The sequence below is a fragment of the Nanorana parkeri genome, unplaced genomic scaffold, assembly GCF_000935625.1.
Source record: "Nanorana parkeri isolate BGI_ZX_2015 unplaced genomic scaffold, ASM93562v1 scaffold294, whole genome shotgun sequence".
Lineage (NCBI taxonomy): Eukaryota > Metazoa > Chordata > Amphibia > Anura > Dicroglossidae > Nanorana > Nanorana parkeri.
Window position 1 is genome coordinate 1033774 of NW_017306562.1, and position 13964 is coordinate 1047737.

The window sequence follows — 13964 nt, forward strand, 5'->3', positions numbered from 1 at the left end:
TTTAGGACACATATTCAATATTGACAATCTTACTTTACCAATCTTGGAGTTTCACTGAGGCTTTCTGACCATATGTAAGGAACAGCTGGCAATCGTCCCATCCTATGATGGCAGCATGCCCTCTGATGATCTAGCTCATGGTCAGGGCCACACCCCTGTGACATTTAGAATGACATTGTCATCTGCTTAACCAGGGCAAGAGGAAACCCAGACACCAATGACTCCTGTGACTGAAAACTTTAATAGTTTATAGCAGTTTAGGCAAACTCCATAGATTAAATCACTTTTATTACCGTTTCACATGCTTTTCTACCAAGAAAAAGGTGTGGTATACTCACATGCAATATAAAAAATTGCTTTATGGAATTTGACATTACCTGCAGTCTTGCACATCCTTTGGGAAAGAGCTTAAAGGTGAACTATGAGGTGAGTGCTTTTCACTCACCTCATAGTTCTAGCCGACCTGTGACAATGAGACTGTCACAGGTCGGCTCAGTAGATCGGGAAGTGAGCGAACACATACCGGTGGCGTATGTGCGGCAGTAGCTCGCGGTATACTGTGGCGTCTCAGTATACCGCGAGTTGTAGCTCGCGGTATACTGAGCTTAGGGTGATGAGAGGACGCTAGTTTGTGTCCTCCCGTTACCCTAAGGAGAACTATGAGGAAAAGCCTTAACCCCATAGTTCTCCTTTAAAATCATATGTTGCTAACACTGTACAAATGGCTTCAGTTTCACTGATTATCCCATTGATATCATAGCTCTTGCCCCATACAGTAATATATGTGTACCATCCATCACCTAGATCGGGGGTAGGCAACCTTGGCAATCCAGCTGTGCTAAAACTACAAATCCCATGCCTCTGCCTCGCCTCTAGGAGTCATGCCTATGGCTGTCAGAGTCTTGTATTGCTTCATGGGACCTTCAGTTCCACAACAGCTGGAGGGCCAAAGTTGCCTACCTCTGACTTACATATTTGGATTTTCCTTTACCAATAATTCTGGCTCTATAACTCATGTTCCTGAAACCTAGTGGCATAATTATAACCACAGCAGTGCAGTCGGCTGCTATGGGGCCTTGGGGTGGACGTTGTTGGTTGTTGGGGCAATTTAAACACAGGAGATGTGAAGATAATACAGTACTGGATCATTAAGGGTTGGAATGAAAGTCTACAGTGTAGAGATGACTTTAGAAGCACAAAAGGAGACTTTGGGATCTTGGCATTATTACTTACAGCTCAGAGAGAGGTCATCAGGGGGGTCCCCATCACATTTTTGTTATGGGGCCCTGTGATCTGTAGTTACGGCCCTGCTAAAGCCCAAATATGTTATCCAGTTGTACCTGTTGGAGTTAGTGAAAAAAAGAACAGTTTGAAATGCACGTATGTACTATCCTATAATGACGTAATCTTGCATGATTGACACAAACCAGAATATATACAGTGTAAGGCTATATGCTGTAATCCGATGACACAGCTATCACATAGCAAGCAGAAAATATAGGGATTTCTTCCTGACATATCATAGGGTTGATGTGTCACAAGATCTGAATGGTGTTTGTACTTTGGGTAAGCACAGATAAAACACTCCGTCTATCTCCAGGGATGGTGCTAAGATAGGGCAGAAAGCTGTCACCGTGATGCCTCGCTTACAGTCACATCTCCTGTAAATTGGAGGTTGGCAGCATTAGAAATAAAAAGGTGGGTTACTACAATAGAAAGACTGATCGCTGCTTTTCAACCTATAATTTGTCAATCTTGCAGAGTGCTGAGAATCATTGTGCACTTCTAAGGAAGGTCAGAGCTGGTGACTTCTCAGCAAGATATCAGCTGGTGGGGGGGGGGGGGGAGTATAGCTAGCAACTCTCAGTGCTTTCTGAAAAAGGAGGAGGAATAAAAATGGATGCAGAAAGATGCTGTTTCAAAAGAAGCTAGAGAGATGTAGGGAGTTTTCTAAAGTGCAGATTCGACCTCAGACGACGTCTGTGAACTGCTGAGAGGAAGAAGAAAGAGGAATCTCTTCTCTGAACATCAGACATGCTCTCCCCAAGAACGCACAGTTCACAGCCCATCTCAATCAGATAGACAAAGATTATGTTTATCCCATCAAAGCTTTAACATCTCGTCACACATAGCAACCTCTATTGGAATTGTAATTGAAAGCACTTAGCCTTGCAGTAACATCCCCGCCATTATAGAAGAAGGCTTATTATTTCATATATATTTAATAGCTTTTGAAACAAATGGTCAGAAAGCTTGCAGAAGGTACTGTAACAAGCCTGGGGTATAAAAATACACAGATTTTGTAAAGGGTTGGCTTTTATCCCAGTGTGGAATGAGGCTAAGTGCTGCAGTTTATTTGGAATTTGTAATATGCTTTGAACTTCAATAAGTCGCGTTGTTTAAAGAAGAAAAAAGTTCCAAATATGTTAATATACATGAAAAGCCGAAAACTTTTTTTGGTTTGGATATAAGAAATGGATAAACCCCCAGAGACTTAGATTTTAGATAGATTTTCTCTTAACTTTCTATCCTGTAGACACAACAGGTGAGTGGCTATCACTCCAAAATGTAGGAAGTCACCATATTAGATTGTCACTCGAACGAGCTTCCTATTGGAAGAGTCCTGTTCCAGGGCTCAAATTTGGCCATCAGTGGTCATCAGGACTAAAAGAGAGGTTGAATCTCTGTCTCTAATTTCAACTGACATAGACATAATTTTTTGTACTTTTGCTAAAAACAAGATGGTATGCAAATTAATGGGTGTAAGTGTGCAGAGAAGGTTAATAAAAAGTTTGGGGCATGCAATCTATCTGCCTGGCCAAGAGATAGTCCTCGGATGCCTGTGGCAAGGGAGCTTGCTAAGTATGTTTCTCCTTTGAATAGAAATTGGGGTGATGGTTTTTTTAATTTTTATACAGACTGAGAGATTTTGGATTCAGTAAAGAAGAGATGAGGGCAGTGGCCATGCTCTGTTGGCAATTCTATTATTCTCTGCTAAAACTGAAATGAGGCTGAAATTTAAAAAAATTAGTTATTGAAAGACCACGTTCAGATTGACTTCAAGGTACTGCTAGAAAGGGTGGTGATTTTCAGGAGAAAATGTGGGTATTAAAGGTCTGCAATGTATTTGAAGTGTGTTTAGACCACTACAGATCAGGCTGAAGGTTTGTATGAGAGGTGTGCAGCAGATCTAGTAGATATATTGATGAACTAGCAAAGAGCCAATGACATAAGCCTGTGAGCAAAGACAGAATACAGTATGTGTTGCTGTTATTTTCCATAAGTGGGAAGTTTTAGATCCAAATGGAATCAGAAAGAGCAAGTAAAATGGTAAGTAGCAATCTTTCAATATTTTTTTTTTAAGTTATGAGTTTTGTGTGATTTTCCTGAGTGGGTCGAGGTAGATTCCAATTGCTGATTTTTCCATGTTATTCTACAAAAATCAACATGTGGATTATAGTGGATTGTTGTTATCATCATAATTCAAATTTTTTGTTGGAACTTCTTGCCCAGCCTCACAGAGAAACACAAGCACACAGTTTGATATGCATGCTGCACATTGCTTGAAAACAGGAAGGAAGCCACAACTTTATTTTCTACCTTTTTCAATACAACAGAGTATACCATAGATACTGTGTAACAGAATGTATAAACACTGCCATCTAGTGACCAAAATGGTATACTGCAGGAGTTATTGCTATAAACACAGTCATGTGTATCCTAACATTTTAAAGTTATTTGTTGGCAAATATAAAAAGTATTATTATCTTCCATTACAATATTTGGCTGAGTTTTAGTAAGTTTAGACTTAGGACACAAAGTGATATAGTAGGAAGTGAGGAAGATGGCTTGTGGGGAAGAATGAGAGAGAGGACTTGACCACGTGCTCTGGGAAAGATAAAATTCCATTGTGACCGTTGACATTATCTGAATCATGCAGCAGCCATTAGAACTCCCAAGTCTCTGTTTTATGTTCAGTGAAACAAGTTGTAGGTAGCTCCATTTGAATGCATGCATATGTGTGAATAGATAGATTCACTGTTTCTCCTAAATTTCTTTATTTGTCCATCTTTTGTATCTTACATTTAGTAAGGATAGCCCTTTTTACATCTTTTATCTGTGCAAATTTGTGCTTCCTTGAGGATTACTGTTGAACCTAAATTAAAACGTTTCATTAGCATTACAAACAGACATTAGTAACTGTAAAGGTTGTTGCCACTGGAAATCGCAAGATACAGTATATTGTATATATTGTATGGTCTATGTATTTTATTTCCAGTTTTAGGTAGAGTTCTCTGCTTTACTACAACCACCCTAACCCTAATGTGACTTGTGTTTTGTTATGTAATAACTTGTGTCATCAACAGTTTGGTTAGAGCAATAGTAATAACCAGCAAACTCTCTTATATGTCACCTTACTCAATTACCACTTCTCTTTCTTTGATTAAAACATTGGAAGCCCACCTATTTAAAAATGATGTGCACAAAAGGTCGCTCAGTAAATGGACTTGCTGGGGTTAATTTACTAAAGGCAAATAGGTTGTTCACTTTCAAAGGACATTTTTACAATGTAAGGGAATTTTCTCTTAGCTTGGGGAATGACGAGGAGCTCTGCTGACATCCATAATCCAATCATGTAACAGCAAAAACAGGTTGTTTGTTTCTTATTCTCCTTCCACATAATTGGGTATTGTGGTGAATTTTAACCACATTCACTAAGCTTTTTGCCTTTAGCCCTCGTTCACACCTGAACGTTTTGTAGCGCGTTCTACGCTCGACGAACGCTCTACAAAACGCTCAAAAATATAAATACCATTGTATTCAATGGTCTCGTTCCCACCTTGGCGTATTTCCGCCCATCCCTAACGCGCTACAAAACGGCCCACGCCTGAAAAGGTACAGGTACTACTTTGGGCCGTTTTGTTGCGCGTTTCCATTGGGATACAGCCAAGTAGCCTTCGGAAACGCGCGACGGACGCGCATATGCAATACGCCTAGGTGTGAACGAGACCTAAGTCAGTCAACCCCATTGAATCCATAACATTTGACTTTGCAGGGTGCCCCTGCACTGTAAGCCTAACCAATCTACAGACACATTTCACTGACCAGGGTACCTGAATAAAGTGTCTTTTTTCCCACCTTGCTGGTCCTTGCACTCATGGACTGCTTGTCCTCTTTAGTTTCCAACTGAAGGCAAATCTTCTGGCCCATTCGCACAGCTTTTCAGTACCACTGTGTCCCAGAACATGAAAGATCTTACAAAGGTGGTGTCTTACAACTAGGGATGCACCGATACTAATATCGGTATTGGTGCCGATACCAAGTATTTGGATGAGTACTCGGTCTCGCCCAAATGCTCCGATACCTTCCCCGATACCGAAACTTCATGACCGAGGAAGGGGAACATGGAGCCAGCTTCCAGTAGGATCAGGAAGCTGGGAAGCGAGTAATGACCCGCCTCCCGGCTTCCTTATTGGGCGGGAAGACGGCTCGATGCTGATTGACTGGGGAGCCGATTACCCAGCCAAGCACAATCAAGCTGACCAGACAAGATGGCTGGCTGTGCTTCTTGGGTAGTCAGATTGCCTGGAAGTCGGCTCCATGCCAGCGGAAGCACCGGTATCAATACTCGGTATCGACAAGTACTGAAAGCAAAGTACTCGTACTCAATACCGAAAAACCGATATCAGTGCATCCTTACTTACAACGTTTGTTAACATTTAAAAATAAGAGGGGATTTGATCTTCAAGCAGACCACCAAGATTCCAAAGACATGTAAGAGTTGCTGCTGACATTTAACTTGCTATTTTCTGAAATAATTTTTTTTTTAATCTGAGTTGAATTTTTCCTCTGGAATGCAAGGGGGCTGAGAAGGTCAATGTCCCCTTAATTAACCCTGCCAGTACTGTGCTGGTGTTATTAGTTGTAAACTACATTAGTTGTAAAAGGCCATGCTCATAAAAAGTTAAAGTTTTAAAAACGTGGGTTCTTGCATTGTATGCTAATGAAATTAAGCTCAGTGCATCCCTAGTCTTTTTATGGGGGCAGCCAGAGTTTCATGTCACTTTGAAATTGTACAGAGAAGCTTGCAGTCTGCCCAAAGGTCCTCTCCGCAAGAACATCTAATTGATAATAAATATTTTTTGAAATATTGTTGTTGTATATATTGGTATGTTGTATGAATAGGAGCACATAACAAACATATAGTGGAGTTTTCTCAAATTTGACTGCAAAAGTGGAAATACACTTTAGGTTTGCCACAGGTGTAAATTTTCCAACCTGTTCAGAAGAAGGACGGATCAAAGTACCTAGCATGCACAGCTGACAGTGTTGGCTTAGCATTAAAGATGGTTCCTGTGTAACTCTGTTAAAGGAGAACTATGAGGTAAGTGTTTTTCCCCATAGTTCTCCTAAGGGTCATGGGAGGACATAAACTAGCTTCCTCCCGTGACCCAAAGCTCAGTATATCGCGAACTACAGCTTGCGGTATACTGAGACCGCTGCAGCCAGGACGGATCCCGACATTACTGTCGAATTCCACCTTGCTGCATGATCGACAGCTGGCTCTGCCTTTCTAGAGGCAGAGCCAGCTGTACCTGCCCCCTCCCCTGTCCGTTGCACCAGTCAGCGATGGAGGATCGGGGAGGGGGGGAATACCTGCAGGGAGCCATGCGTGACAGTCATGGCTCTCTGCAGGGACATGATCGAGAAGTGAGCGAGCGACGGTATATGTTCGCTCACTTCCCGCTCATTGAGCCGATGTGTGACAGTTTCATTGTCACATATCGGCTTGAACTATGAGGTTGAGTGAAAATCACTCACCTCATAGTTCTCCTTTAAGGACAGAAAGATCATCCCTGGCCATCGTTCTTATTCCCTTGCTTAATCTTGCCAATATATTTCATAGAGCTGAGTTATAAGCATGCAGTGTGCAGATACTACATACTGTATATTGGTATATAAGCTTAATATCAAACAGCGGAGGGTTATAATGGTCCTTCATAGCTTTTCAGAAATACAGCCACTTCATAAAACTGTAGATAAGCAAAACTTAGAAAAATAAACTTTCAATCTTTACTGTATTGACTACACAACATAACATTTCATGTTCTTTGAAGGGATTTAGAACAAAGAGTTTTCCTCTTGTCAGGCCAATTACACTGCAAGTGTAAAAATACCACACAAAGAATTCTGGTAGAACATTTGCTAATACAGCCTATTATTATTTTTTCAGTTTTTTCCAACATAAAAAAATCAAATGCAATTTTCTCTAAAGTTATATATTCTAATTATTTGAGTTTCACCTGTATATATATATATATATATATGGGCTAGTATCTATATGACTGGAGGGTCATGAAAATAAAAGTGCAGTTTCCCATAATATGCTAGCAGCTGCCATATGCCATTCAACATCAGTCTGGTGCTTGAAGGAGTCCCTAAAATTGTGATTGCCACTGTCCAATTTCTGCATAGCATGTTTCCTGATACCGACAACATTGGACCATGTCTGCATAATGTGTGCTGAAACTTGCACTCACAAGCCCACCTAACGGTAACAGCACAGGAGCACAGTTTGGAGACAGGGACAGAGTGTTGTCACCCTATAACAGGAAGGCCTGAACAAGGACCTTTAGGTCATAATCACCATATATTATATCAAAGGAAGCTGCAGTTTTATCAATATTAAAATTGCTTTTGAAAGTACATTAACATGTTAAACCCCATTTGAGATTTAGTGCGTGGGTTTACATTTACCTTAACATTGAAGAGATTTCCACAAACAGAAGTTTCCACAAATCTAGCTGTATCCATATTATCTCATATCTGTAGGTAACACCTCCATTTTGCTTTCCCTTAGGTTGGTAGAATACACAATTAAAATAATCGCATACTCTCAATATACAGTTGTCAAGATACACTATGTTATTGTGTTAATAAATGCAAATTAATATATGCAAAGAAAGTTTATTTTCTGTGCATTATGTGTGACACTAATAATATGACTGCGCATATGAATTTAGGCGTGATGTCGTTGTAACACAAACTAATTGGTAATTAGTAGCTAGATAAATCTGTGAAAAAACACATTCTTACCAGATCACATGACCCCGCTAATTGAATCAAAGTCAGAGAAGGAGCAGAGGAAAGTGTGAAACCAGTTAGGTAAAGATTTATCATGTAAGCATTACATATGTCACTGAAATATTTTGTGGGATTACCATATGGAAAATCTCTCAATGCGCCTTCCAAAAACATAATATAGGAATAATACACAATGTTTTTTAAATCCACTTTTTGTTATAAACAATTGTATGGAATATTTTAGTGTGCCTGATTTTATGTTAAAGGAGAGTTCCAAGCTAGGATGCCAAGATGCATTAGTAACAGTACAGAGAGAGAGAGAGAAATTTGCAGCATTTAAAGAAAAACTACTTTTTTTTTTTTTTAATTCATTTTGCAATTTAATGTCATAACAAAATCACCATCGAAGTTGCTGTAGGCTATGATTTTCTTGAACCGCCAGGAAATTAGGATGTCCTTTTTTTTTTGTAATGTAATTGTTTTCTCAAATTCCAAAAATACACTATCAGTTCACCTAATTGAGATTCTGAAGATGCAAATCCCAGGGTAAATTAACCACATGTAGTTCCAGTAATTTTAAGGCCTTTTGTTTTTATAAAACCCTTCTACGGGCTCAGCCTCCCAGTCCTTCCACCCCCCTTCCCTCCCAGAGCCCCCCAGCAGTATGTTATGCTTTTATACTCACCTCACTCAGGCCAGTTACATAATACACAGGGTCCTCTTGCTCTTTGGTCTTCACCTGGCAGTAGGCATATAATACATTAATGATGCAGACTGTAGTGCTAATGTAATTATGTTAGCACCACTCTCATTCATTAAGGGCCAATAATGCTCTGAACACAAATGATATCCTCGGCCATCTGAGTGATGCCTGGCATCAGGCAACCTGGAAGATTTGGAATATCATTTGGTGAAAAAAGAATACTTCAGAAGACAGTATGAGTATTGCATGGGCTTCTTTTTGTTCACCTGCACTCTGAAAACCCTAAAACGTGCAGAGCATTAAATCCAGCCTTAGAAGAGATTCCATCTTCCCCAGAAGCCAACACAAAGCCTGGCAGGGTAGCATTCCAAAATCATAATTTATCATGTATTCTACTATGTATTACAGGTTTAAAAAAAAGAGAACCTTCAGTGTATGCACCAATGTCTTCAGGTATTTGCCTGCAGCTACACCTCTGGTGTACGTCAGCAGTTGGATAGGCCACTACATGCTGTTTACTCAGATATTTACCAGCAATCCAGCTCCATTTACTAAACAGGCTCATAATGGATTGACTGGCCTGCCGAATATTCATAACGACCCATAACCACACCACAGGTACTGAATAGAAGACTATTGTGTGGTAGGTTATATGACAAATATTGTCAAACTGCCTCTAGGATGTCTCGGATGTGATGTAGTCTCACTGACCAAGATTAATACTCTATTCACAAAAGCAGTCAAAGAAATTAGCAACAGGGAATTAGATTATGTAATTATGTAGAACGGTTGGTAGATGCTGGTCAAAATGTCTAAAGTCATCAGAGACGTTGAGTTCTTTCCTCACATATAATGCAATGTGTACATTCAATGTGCTGCAGTGAAGAAGCAGCTGCAAACAGGTGAAAATTCTGAGCTGTATATGAGAAGACGATTTATTACATAGAAAACTCCAAATACACACCAGGAATTGCTAATCGGAGCGTGAGGACTGGAGGGTTGGAATCCCCCAGAACCCCACACCCATCTATGAATCTCTGTGGGATTCATTTAATATACAGTTAGAAATTATACTTTGTGCCAGACTGAATGTGCCAGACTGGCTGCTGTGCCAGACTGAATGTTTTTTTTTCTCCAGGAAATGGCATGCTATTTAAACTTATTTCAAAAAGATATATTCAAAAGAAAACTGTTAAAAACTAAACTGATCATGTATGCCTGTGTGCACCTCTCTTCACTGGTCAGGGGTGTTAAAAAGAAATCTGAGGCTGCTGACCAACAGGCTGACCAAGCTCTGATTGCTCCCAGTGACACAGGCACTTAAATTACAAACTTGTGTTACCGACATGGTTCATCTAGCTAAGGCTAAGAAGCAGCTATTTTCTTTTTTAGCAACAACAGATATTTGAACATGAAGAGAGATATGATAAGTGTCTGGCACATGTAGCTAATTATGAATTTAGTATGAATTTAAACCCCTCCCCCCATGCATTTCCCTTCAATCTTTTGAATGGTCTTTGATCAACAGGAAGTGCTTTGGGGTTTTTTTCTTTTTGCAGAAATGTTATGCCTCAAAATCTACTTATACCTCATAAATTTCCCTGTAGCTACAATCCCTTTGCCACGACTGGCTCCTGAACAGATCACCATACTAGACACTCCTCTTCCACATACTGAGGTCCAGACTACCATTTCCAAATTTACTCCGACCAAGGCTCCCAGCACTGGTGGTTTACCCATACAGTTTTTTTCCACCTATATAGAGACACTTGCCCCTCGCCTCCTTGCTTTGTATGAAGAAATATATGCAACCTCCATGCTCCTGCCTGGTATGTCTGAAGTGCTTATTATACTTATTTATAAGCCAAAGACCCTCTTGATCTGATATTTTATAGACCTATCTCCTTGTTACAAACAGATATCAAAATTTTAGCTATAATCCTCTCTCAGGCTTAATCATGTTATCCAAAATATTATACACCCAGACCAAACTGGCTTTATACCCGGTAAAAACATGTCAATTAATACAGTGCGCTTGTTGATGAACCTGCCCCCAATCTGGTTTTGTCTTAAACTGTGGGATACAGCCCTGTCCAAACTAAGCACTTCTGAGGATAAATCGGGTTAGCTCAGAAGAAATCAATCTCAGCTCTGCGAGGTGCTGCATCCTGAGCTTTAATGCCTACATGGTATTACCCTACTAGCACACATTTTAGCTGATCAAAGACCCCTCAAGTATTGAAAGAGGAATTTAATTTGCCCAATTCTATGTTCTTCTGTTACCTTCAGCTTAGACATGAGGTCACCAAGCAATTTGGGGGGGCATTGCTATTGCAGATAATCATTTGGCTGCCACTATGATCAGAGCTTCCCTCAAACAAATGATTTCAGAACTATGCACAGCCTTCCCAGGCGGCTCCCGGGAGATTGGGGGGGGGGGGGGGGGGCATTGCTTGTACTTGCAGATAATAGCTTGGATGCCACTTTGCACAGAGCTTACCCCAAATTAATGATTTCAGAATTACACACAGACTTTCAGGATCCCAAGGATAAAAAAATATTTTATGGGAGGCTGATTTGGGTAATTGAATCAGTTAGTCTCCCTGAAATGCACCAAGCTCATCTACCTATTTATACTCTACCACACCTAAGAAACTGATAGCCAGGGTTTGGATTTAATGAGGTGCCTACTGAAGACCAACGGAAAAAAAAAAGATCAACAAAATGCTTCCCTATAAAAACTGATTTATGATTTACATAGCGGTTGTCCGCAAATGTTTCAAAAAATGTGGGGCTATTGGCAGGCTAGACCATCTACTTGTCTATTATTAACCACCTTATCTTACATGGTGTTCCCTAAGTACAGGTTAATAATGTAATACAGTGGTACCTTGGTTCACGAACTTAATTCGTTCCACGATTCTGGTTGCAAACCGAATTGGTCGCAAAACAAATCAAACTGTGATCAATGTAGAAAAAACAGAAAGTCCTTCTGCACTCCTTACAGCAGTGGTTCTCAACCTTTCTAGGGCCGGGACCCCTTGGTAACATTTGCCAGGTTGTGGGGACCCCCAATGGTAAAATGTAGGCATGCACCAATATTAGTATCTGTGTGGGCTCTCAGGTGGCCAGTGTGGGTTCACGAGTGGTAAATGGGTCTCTCTTGTGGTCAGTGCAGCTCTGTGGTGGCCAGTGCGGGCTCTGTGGTGGCCAGTGCGGGCTCTGTGGTGGCCGGTGCGAGCTCTGTGATGGCCAGTGCGGCTCTTTGGTGATCAAGCCAGCACTAAACTCCCCTCACTCACGCCTGTTCCCCTCTCTTTGATCCTCCCCGGCCGCCGGTGCTGCAGCATCATCTAACGGCACGGCCGAAGAACTGACACTGCTGCTCTGTAAGGATGCTGAGAATGCTCTCAGTGCAGCACAAGCATGTGGCGACCCTCTCAACTGTGGGTTGCGACCCACTTTTGGGTCGCTACCCACAGGTTGAGAACCACTGCCTTACAGCATACCTGGCCCAAATCATAGATAGCTGTGCTCGAAATGACAATCACGGATGGCGCTGTGCACATCAAATGGCAGAAGACAGGAATCACCAGCACTCGGTAAGTTGTATCAAATAGTGAATGTCCATTTAATCGGACAAATCGTCACATAAACGTAATACCAACGTTTCGGGACCACGCTGGGTCCCTTTATCAGGACAATAATGTGATCAAACTGTGATCAGACCGCAATATTGACTAGAGGAAGCCACGACCATGTGTCAGAGCAGGGAAGATGGCTGCGGTTGTGTTCGTCCCGATGCGGAGTTCGTAAACGTAAGTAAAATTTTGTCAAACTTCCTGTTCGCGAACAGAAGCGTTCGTGAACCGAGGTACCACTGTATTATATTATATTTTCTGAATGGTACTTTATACCCCCTCTCATTTAAAGGGGATTTTATTTTTTTCTCCTGACTTTAAGCCCTTTGGATGGGCAGGCCATTACTACACTGAGCTCAGCTCATGTATTTCTATTTTCTATGCCATATACTGTATTTCTTTTGGATATGATATGTCTATGGGAAATACTATGTTTGACAATTCTCTCATACTAGAGGTGGCAAATGGTTTGTGAGACTAGGGCTCCTGCACCACGTGTCCTAAACACAAGAACTTGCCGATTATCTGAATGATCTATGTATGTACAGTATTGGTTTTGTTATTCTATGTCCTTTTTACTATCAATAAACATTATTTTGGATATTTGAAAAAATCTGATCAAGAGGTTCATCTGAACATTCTAAGTGCTTTATTAAGCCCAGTAAGAATCAGACCTCAAATGTGGCAGATCTCTCAGCTAACAATAGGTCTACTGGAATTTTGAATAGCAGGGGAAAGGGTTCAGCATTGATAGGTGTAAGTCAGCTGTGAAGAAAAGCCTGCCGACTCCTACCTGACTCGCCATTTTGTTATGGAAATTCGCTTGGTTAATGTATGTCAAACACAAAGAATTTCCCCCGTGCTTAAAAGCACAGTTGTATTAAGCTCTTTTATGCAAGGACTGGAAGTACCCCTGTAGAGTTAGGACACGGGTGTTGCTTTCCTGCTGGTGGTTCCCTTCTTAGAGCCCTCAGCACAGGTATTTGTTTATTTTTATAGCTGTCCGACAGGAAGTAATGTCAGACAGGAAGTGATGTATCAAACAGGAAACCAGGAAGTGATGTCAACAACCAGCAAACCAGGAAGTGATGTCAACAACCAACATCACTTCCTCAATACATCAACATAAAAGGGAGTGTATGTCTGTATCATACCCACAAATACAATCTCCCATTGCCACTGGAGTGAACCTTATCCAGCACTGCTCAGTGAGCAATGCCCAATAACGTCACTATGTTTCTCATGAATGCATGCTTATCTGCAGGGACAATGCCATACCATTTCCAGCACGCTGATCAGACGTATTAGAAATACGAACGCACGTTCCTTTCATAAAGGCAGATATGCATCTTAAATAATACTATGTCCTCAAAGCAAGTTGTATACACGCCAAACCAATAAATCCGTGCACCGCGCAGGGGCCCTAGCTTGGCGTCCACACACTCGCTAAGAAAACACTGCTCCGCCACCCATAAGATATCTACTCCAATGGTTTAACCCCAGTGTCTATTTAAATCCGGGTCACACGCCAATCG